This window comes from Nicotiana tabacum, chromosome 18 (genome assembly GCF_000715075.1).
Source record: "Nicotiana tabacum cultivar K326 chromosome 18, ASM71507v2, whole genome shotgun sequence".
Classification (NCBI taxonomy): Eukaryota; Viridiplantae; Streptophyta; class Magnoliopsida; order Solanales; family Solanaceae; genus Nicotiana; species Nicotiana tabacum.
Genome location: NC_134097.1, coordinates 88,330,848 through 88,340,417, shown reverse-complemented (window position 1 = coordinate 88,340,417; position 9,570 = coordinate 88,330,848).

Genomic DNA, 9,570 nt, shown 5'->3' with positions numbered 1-9,570 from the left:
GGGTAAGGATCGTGGTGTTCTGGCAAGGAGAAGTGTCAACTTGAAGGCGATCCAATAGAAACTCGGAGAAGTAGGAAATCTTAGTAGTAGGTTGGATCAGCACAGTAATGGATATGATTGGTTCTTTGGGTATGTTTGATATGGTGAGGTTTCTACAGGTATTTTGAGGCAATACTCTTGGGTTTTGGCAACCTGCATGGCTTGGTTGAGTTAGAGAGATTCAGTTCTGATGGTTTGGTTATATGCAAATGGATTCCAAAGTGTTCTCGATGATTTTTACCATGGTTCGAGGTGGATAGTTCCTACTGGAGTGATGAACATATTGCGTAATGGGATTTTCTATTGGATGAGGTCAAATGGAAGGTTTTTGATTGATCGGGTATGTATTCTCCTGGCGACTCAGTGTTGATTATGAGACTCTCGCTCTTTTCATATGATGCCATGATAGATGCAGTGCGTTGTGTAGGATAGATATTTGCATGTGTAAGGTCACAATTCAGTTTTGAAGGGAAGATCGTGAATTCTTAGACAACATGAACGGTTTCAGATGTATAGATGAATGTTATTACTACTTGGTATTTCCTGAGATGGGTGCGCATTTCAGAAGGTGCATTTTGTTTTGACTTACAGATGCTTCATTGGTATTGAAGTACTCGCCTGGTTAATCTACTCCTCATATTCAAATTTTGCTATGTGGCATGGAAGAATTATCAAAGTATTCCTAGTGGGATGATCGTGTATGAGAGATATGTTAGACATTCGGGCGATGGAGTTGGGATCAAATAGGGTGATTCGTGTGCTTTATGGATTTGGAGACTTAGAGTTCTCAGGAGTATATTGTTTCATGGTTGTGGAATGTGAAGATGTGGCCGAAGCTAGCTAGATGATAGTATATGTTATGGTTAAGTCATTGTGGGATTTCGAATGGTTATGTGTGTATTTGTGGGTGACCAGAGTGGATTTGGGGTCCATTGGTATGCCCAATAAGGATGTGGTATTCTACACCGAGTCGGACTAGTTGACTCAATACTACTGTTATTGAGGGATGTGTCATTCGGTTAGAGTTGAGCTTATTCATGTTCTGAGATGTTCTATGAGTTACCCTTCTATGCTATGAGGGGTTGGGATCTGTTGGTTATAGGTGCGGTCATATTTGGGCCTTATAGAGGAATTCGAGCAAGATGGATATTAAGGTGTTAAATGGTTGACTGCATCTTGGTTATGTTCTCTCCGGACTATGGTATATTGTGTTATTCGTTTCTCCGTAGTTATGGTCATGCACATTGGGTACTTATGACAAATTGCGTGTGGTTATTGATTTTGAACATTATGGCTTGAGGTATTTCATGTGGACCAGTATTTGGATGGGGTCACGCGTTACAGCGAAGTTAAGTTGGGATATGATCCTTTGTGTTAGATTCGTTAGTCTTGGTCCTACCATGTATGATGGGTTCATATCATTGCGGTTGTGGTGGTACTTGTTAAGTTTGCGGGGCGGTTCTTTCAATTGAGTCAATTTTTCATTTTGGATACATTTAAGTTATTGCTTATTTGGTGCACGGATTGCACAGGTTGTGATTCTAGGTAGTATTGATGTGGCATGTCAATAGGATAGTTGGTCTTAATAAATTAAGGTCATTGGACCTAGAATGGGTGCAATCGGATTTGTTTGCAGTATATTGGGAATGATAATGTTGCTGACCGGCTTAGAAATTGGTTATAGTTCTTGTCGAAGGAGAGGGAGCTCCATGACTTGTTGATATGATAAGTGGTTATGAGTTTCTGCGTGTTTCTTTCATCATCGGCAGTGTACGAAGGTTTAGAACAAGATTATGTTGATATGATGTTTATTACCGGCATCGCGTCAGTTTTGAGTAGTTATTATGGTCAGAAGTTATTGCTACAAGTACACGAGTTATGTGGTATATCATGTGATTACATCTTGGGTTATGGTTATGGCTTGATGCAGCTTGTTCAGACTTATACTGTGTGTAGAGGTGAGATTCAGATCTTATAAGAAATTCCGAATATTGGAAATTGAAGTATGTGGTTTACGGGCTAAGGTTGAAGTAATGATCTTCAGTTATGTTGTTTTGTCAGACCTATATGAAATTGGGTTACGTGGGATCACCCCTGGGTATGTGCGTGGTAAGGTTACACGGCAATTTGATGGCTTTGGAACGACTCTTGGCACGTTAGAGGACGAACATATGTTTAAATGGGGTAGGATGTAACGACCCAACTGGTTGTTGTGAGCACGTGATTTTTGCCCTATATATGAATAATTCCCAAAATTCCAACAGAATAATTTTTCTTTATTTTTACAATTCTTGTGAATTTTGGTGGCATTTTTTATTGGCATGTGATTAATTATTGGCATCTTATTTGCGCATGTTAATTCATATAAAATACAAAGAGTATGCATTTGCATTTATGTTTTAATTTTTATATTTAATATCAATTAAGGGATAATTTGTTTAGAACAAAGCATGAAAATCACAAAAAAATAGTTCACTTTTGCATTTTTAAGGATTTTTATTGTGAATTTGTCACGAAATAGTTTTTGAACAATTTTAGGAATTAATTAATCTTTGTTTTAAAACAATCAGGATTTCATGTTAGTTTTACATCTGTATAAAAATTTAAAAAAAATTTATAAAAATTGTAAAAGCAAGAAAAGAAAATGAAAAAGAAAATAAGAGTATAAAAAGTGGTCTTATTTAAGACCCAAAATTTGGGCCAAATGTATTGAAACATTTCAGGCCCAAACGCCTCAAAAACATTTCAATTCAGTCCAGCCCAAGTCCCTACCCGGTCTGCCCCCTTCTAGACGAAACGGCGTCGTTTCGGGGTCCCTGGATTAGGACCGTTGGATCTCATCAATCCAACGGTCTGGAACTAACGAGGTTCTTAGTATTTAAGTGTCCGAACCTTTTCCCCCCTACCCCCTTTTGCCTCATCTTCCTCACCCCACCCCTTCTCCTCAAACCCTAATCCACACCGCCCCTAAATCCCTCGCCGGCGGTGAACACAAACTACGCTGTTCACTCCGAGGTTGACACCACAGATCCCCCTCACTCTCCTCTTTCCATTGCACCCATTGGTTCACCTCGAACAAGGCCGGAACTCCTCGAATCTTAATTTGAAGTTTTCCGGCCAAGTAACAAGTTCGTCCAAATCAGCCCAAAATCATACCCCACAACCCCCGACCCTTCCTCAACACTAACCCATGGTTGTTTTCTTTCAAATCACTGTAAAACGACCCGAATCTTAGATCTAAGAATTTCTGGCCAAACCCTAAAACCAAATCCTTTTGATTTCGAACTGTAGTATCCTTAACCATGTGTTCTCTTGTAAGAACACATGGTTAGGGATGTTACGTGTCAAAAATCTGAACGGATTCAGATATTTCTGACTGGCCGGAGTCCCTATTGCCTCTGTGAGTTTTTTTTACTGCTTCTTTTTACTCGCATGTTTGAAGTATTCTTTACGGTTTTGTTTCATTAATTGTTCTGTTAATATTATGGTTTAATTGTATTAGCTTAAGTTCTGTTAATTACTGTTGATTCTGAGTTTGATATTTGGTTGAATGATTGTAAGTTCATGGTTTAAGAATTAGTTTAAAGTTCACTTAATATTAATCATGGTAGCTTAAGCTCAGTTTAATTTCGTTTAGCCTGTTTGAGTTGGTATAATTGAACAGAATTGGTTTTGGTTAGTCTAATTAGTTAGTTTCTGAATGCTAGTTAATTAATTTTAGTTAGTTTCAGATTCGGTTAGGGTATTGGGTATAGCTGTTAAGGATGAGGGTAGGTTCAGTGATTTTGAAAGGCTTTCAGGGGTAATCTGGGTATGGAAAAGGGTAGTTCTGATAGGAATAGTAATATCAAGGTATAGGGAAGAGCAGTATAGGTATTGTATGGGTAGAGGAATACCTTAGGGCCTTCTAGAATGGGGTACAAGTATAGATTTTAATAATTGTAGTGCAGTTACTTATTTAGCAAGATAAAACTAGAGGGACCAAACTAAAAATAGGGAGGGACTGATTGGCAAATCAGAACCTAATCTATTCTCTTTGGGGTTGCTTATAAAAGGGTATGAAATGTCTTGGGAAAAAGGGTCTTCTCTCCATTTTCTGCCTTGAGCACTGAGTTTTCAATTTCAGTTCTTCCTTGCTTTTTTTTATTTCAGTTAGCATTTTAATTCTAAGATTATTCAGAAAAACAAAAACATCAACAATGGAGAAATCCGAAATAACTTCACAGTTTCATCACTAGTCTTGGATTTCAATTTTGGGTTTTGGGTTTAGCCTTACTCCCAAGGTGCTTAGGTGTAGATGTGAGGGTCAGGGGTATGTTTGAAGTATGTTAAACTGATCTGTGGGAGTCTGCTTATATTTCTAGTTTTTCAAAGCAATCTGCCTGTATTTCTGTGGGATAACATTGCTGGGTTTGTTGCTGCTGCTGTTGAAAGTAGCTGATTCCTCTCCTTTTCCCTATTTCCATTTCACTTCCCAGGTACATTTCCTTGACTGGCATCTATGTAACTCCAAGTTGAAGTGGAGAAAATGAGAATGCTACTGGAATTCTGTTGCCTTTGGAAACATTGTCTGATGATTGCCTTTTCATAGTTTAGTTTGTTTAAATTGTCTGACTGTTAATAATTGATTTAGTTGGTGTTGATTCGAGCCAATAACTAATTTGTATAATTGAGACTGATGAACTGTCAAGCATGAGTTTGATCATTTTAATTAGTAAGGGAGCACTTGGTATTTAAATTCATGTATGTAGTCAGGGCTGTGGACTGTTTAGACTGTGCACTTCATGTTTATGAAATTGTAGTTTTCAGTTTGTTTAAGTTCCACAGTCTGCTGAAGTAAAACTGCAAAGTTGTAATTGATTTTGAGTTCAATACACATGACTGCTTTTAATTTTGGACTAATATGAATTGTACAACCAACAGCTTCATACTGGGCCATTTTTGGGCCAGGCGTACTAGCAGGCAGCCCAGATTTGGGTTAGATGATAAATCGAACTAGGGCCTAGTTGCATCAAGGCTTGAGAAATTAGTTTAATCAAAGGGTGCCCAAGGATTTGATCTCTGGGCTGTACGACTGCTAATTAAAATTTTGGGCCTGCCTTATACCTGACGCCTAGCGTTCTAAAGGCCTGTGCCTGCAGCATGTGCAATGGCAAGATTTTGGGCCTTAGGGGCTCAAAGCCCACTTGATTAGCATTTCTTCCTGGGTGTTCAAATTCCAATTCGACAAAGTGCTGGCTTTAATCAATAACAATTTAGATTTGGAAAGGTTGTTTAGTGAATTTCACCACCTTCCCCAAAATAACAATACGTTAGAATCTTTAAGCACGACTTACTTAAAGTACCTTCTTAAACTCGGGTGCGCATTGATGCGACCCAAATCCAAATCTTGACGAAGTCAAAATGCGTGGACAATCACGGGTGCATTGATTGTGACATGGATTGAATCGCGTTTTCACGACGTCGCAATTCTTTCTTTTTTTAAAAAAATAATAATTATAATAAAAGCGGTTCAAAATAAAATGCACATAAGCTAGCATGTATTGAAATTAGATAAAATCAAATACGATAATTAAGCGACCGTGCTAGAACCACGGAACCGGGGAATGCCTAACACCTTCTCCCGGGTTAATAGAATTCCTTACTCGGATTTCTGGTTCGCGGACTGTTAACAGAGTCATATTTTTTCCCGGTTCGGGATTCAACCGGTGACTTGGGACACCATTAATCTCCCAAGTGGCGACTCTGAATAATTAATAATTAAATTCCGTTCCGATTGTCCTTTAAATGGAAAAACTCCTTTACGCCCTTCCGGGGGTGTAGGTAGAAAAAGGAGGTGTGTCATCTCTGGCGACTATGCTGGGGAGCGAACCCAAAATCTCGGGTTCAGGGTTCAGAATTCGAGCTTAGAAAATTGTTGTATTTAATTATATCTGATTTTCTTACATGTTTTTGTTGTGTGCTAAATGTTACCGCTTCGATATTATCTGAACTGTATATAAATTGTGCCGACACCCTTTCTCTTCACCTCCGAGGATGTGCTTACTGGTTGAGACTCCCTATTCTGTTAGTGTCATACCTTGAAATAAGAAAGAGGTCGGACAAGTTACGAAGCCGGATGGCCTTTTGGTTCCCGGTAAGTTGCCCCTCCTCGATCCGAGTTGTCCGCTCGGGTACACAGTCTAGAACACTGACCCAGGTTTTGAACATAGAATAACATAACTTTATGCTGGATCCCTAGTAGGAATGCTTATTTGCATCACGTTGCATTTTGACTTAAGGGACTCAACACAGGGGTTGGGTCCGTCTAGGACTAGCAACCTGAAATGAAAAGACAATCCTGATGCATTCTCTTGTGCTGTGCATTTATTTGCTCCAAACCTGCATGTTGACCGGTTTCGGAATCTCGGGTGTTGGAAAATTGGAAAAAAAGAGAGAATGAAATAAATAGCAGTTGGAGAGTTAATTGATTATTTTAGAAATAAGAAATCAATGACCAATTACGGACGAAACTTTGCCGAAATTTTCAAAAAAAAAAAAAGGAATCATTTATAGAAAAAGAGTCTTGGAAAGCATCAGTTGTTTCATTATTCTGTTGAAAATAATAAAATGAGAGTCCGTTTTTTTAACTCAGAAATAACTTGTTTTAGTTTCCATGTTTTTTTTAGCGTAAGTTGTTTTAGTTGTTGAAAAAAGGTTTTGTTTTTAATAGTTGCTATTCGCTTACGCTAAAAAAACATGGAAAAGAGTCTGTTTAAAATAGTTCGGTTAATTTACCCGAACTACGCACAGTTTGATTCTCACAGGGCGTGAGATACGTAGGCAACCCTCATCGGGTCCAACTTTCCCTTTTTGCAAAAATAACCAGAACGTATCAAAATTTTAAATTTGTCATGAATAAACCAGATAATGCCGTTTTTGTCAAAACTAGCAAAATGTTCCCAAACGGGACGCTGGAAGGCTGATTCTGCGTAAATAGCCACCTTTGGTCCTATGTTTTCGTTTTTTCATATTTTGTCTCGAAATGAAAAAGGCTAAGTATAGTCGTCTTGTCATAAATAGCCTTAAAATCTTTTCCCGGAGCACTGAAAGACCATGTTCGAAAGTCAAGTTCCTCGCTTGACAATAAATAGGCAATCTTGAGTCGCAAATATAGACAGTTTATTTTTTGTGTCAAACAAAAGTTTTCTTTTGCTTAAAACACTTTAATAAATGTGCAGGATGAGCACAATGGTGAATGAGCCCTTTTCAATAATGACCAAAGTCCCTTTTGAGCTGCAATTATGGTGGAATGACTTAGGCAAAGAGGGGCAAGATGAATTGAGAAAATATTTGAAAGACCTTCCGGATTTATTAAACATTCAGCCTCGGGGGGATATTATCAGGGCATTGGTCGCCCATTGGGATTCGGCACATAATGTATTTCATTTTTCAGACTTTGAACTCACCCCAACATTGGAAGAAATAGCGGGGTACATTGGAAGTGATCAAGCTCCATTGAGATTCAAATACTTGATTGCTCCTAGGGCCATTACCATACACCGATTCCTGGATTCCTTGAAAATACCCCGAACATTTCATCACCCAGATTTTGCAAAGGGTTTCTACAGCTTCCGCTTCGTGTACGATAGATATGGCCATGTGGGCAGGTTCAATAATCCAGACTTTAAGCTTTGCAGCAGAAATAGCCGACAAAAATGGGAGGAACACAGACGAGTGGCATTTATGATAGCTTTTTTGGTCCTCGTAATATTCCCGGGGAAAGATGGTAATATTGATTTGAAAGTAGCGGGCGTCGTCAGTACTTTGCAAACCATGGGGAAAAGTACTTTAGCACCTATGATCGTGGCTGACATTTTCCGAGCTCTCACTGCGTGCAAAGCTGGGGGCAAATTTTTTGAGGGATGTAACGTGTTGTTACAAATGTGGATGACTGAGCATTTGTGCCCACGCTCTCAGTTATTGAGTTATGGTTCGGTTGAGAAAACTTGTATAGGAGAATTTGTACGAGAATCAAAGGGGCTAGTCTACCTGAAGGAGTCACGGCTTGGGCATTATTATTTTGGAACCTCAAGGCTAGCCAGATACAGTGGGTGCTTGGATGGTTGTCTGTCGAAGAGGTCATATATATGCCAGCAGCCCGACCGCATTTTCTGTTGATGGGACTCAAAAGCATACAGCCCTATGCACTATATCGGATTCTGAGGCAACTCGGGAGATATCAAGTATTACCAAGAGATGAATATCTAAGTACCCAGGTGGTCGAAATTAGTCCTGACGGTCGATTCCCCGAGGAAGAAGTTCGTCAAATTTGGAGTGAGTGTCAATATCTGATAGCAAACATTTGTGTGTCTGATAGGGTCAAAGGGGAAATTGCTCCAGGGTATCACGAGTGGTTCAGAGGTGACGTGGCATGTGGGAGACCGGCTAAAAGACCTTATCTCGAAGATTTCGCCAAGTCATCCCAAGAGCAGTGGGACTGGTTAGCAAAGGAAGAAAGCTATCGAGTTGAGATTGGTAAACTAAAGCAGCAAGTTGAAAGTTTAAAATTCGAAAACAGTGTATAGGTTGTCGCGGATCAAGGGGAAAAGAATAGACTAGCCCAAGAAAATGAAGCACTTAGGGCCCAAATCCGACAGTTGAAGATAACCATCGATAAGCAACCGAGGAGCCGATCCGATGAACAATTGGTAAAAAGATTGGAAAGCGAAGTCTGAGAATGGCGGGATGAGTTAGAGAAATCTGAAAATGTTATGGCAGAACTTAAAGCACAGTGGGCAACAAGAACCGAAGAGCGTCGCCAATACTTGAATCAGTTGAAAAGGGACCATGAGAAAATTGTTGCCAATTTAAAGAGAAAAGTGGTTGCCCTTGAGGGTAAAGCGGTTAGGCAGGCTAGAGATTTTGAAACTAAAAGTGGACATTGTTACAACTTGTTGGCCCAAATGGAGGCAGAAGTGCAGCAGCTGCAAGACCAGCACTTTCAAGACTCCCGAGCTTTAAAGATGTGCAGCGATCAGATAAGACGTTTGCTCATAGAAAAGAAGCAAACAAAAGACAGGATTAGAGCCATTGCTCATGCTATTGTCAGGAGATGCCGGGTTTGTGAAGACATGACCCGTACTACTTTTATCTTAGCAGTGATGATCTATGTGAAGCGAACCATGAATGAGTTAGAGCAGCTTGAAAGGGATTTGGATCCTAGACCCGCGGCGAGGCCGAACGACGCCCCGCGGACACCTAAGTTTGAAGCACTAGAATATGCATAGTCCGTGTCTGTAAGTTTAAAACGTTTCGAGTCAGTCTTTTGTACGTCCGTTATCTTTCTGGATTGAGTATGTTTGCAGTCTTAGAGTCTGTTGGTTTGCTTTTAGGTTGCGTCTGTTAGCTTCTTTCCAAAAAAAACGTTGAGTTTGTAAGAATTTGTTTTATTAATGAAAGTTGACAATTTTATTTTCACCCTTATTGTTGCATTTATTTTCACGAACTACGCTTGGTTTGATTCATGCGGGGTCACGATACGTAGGCAAT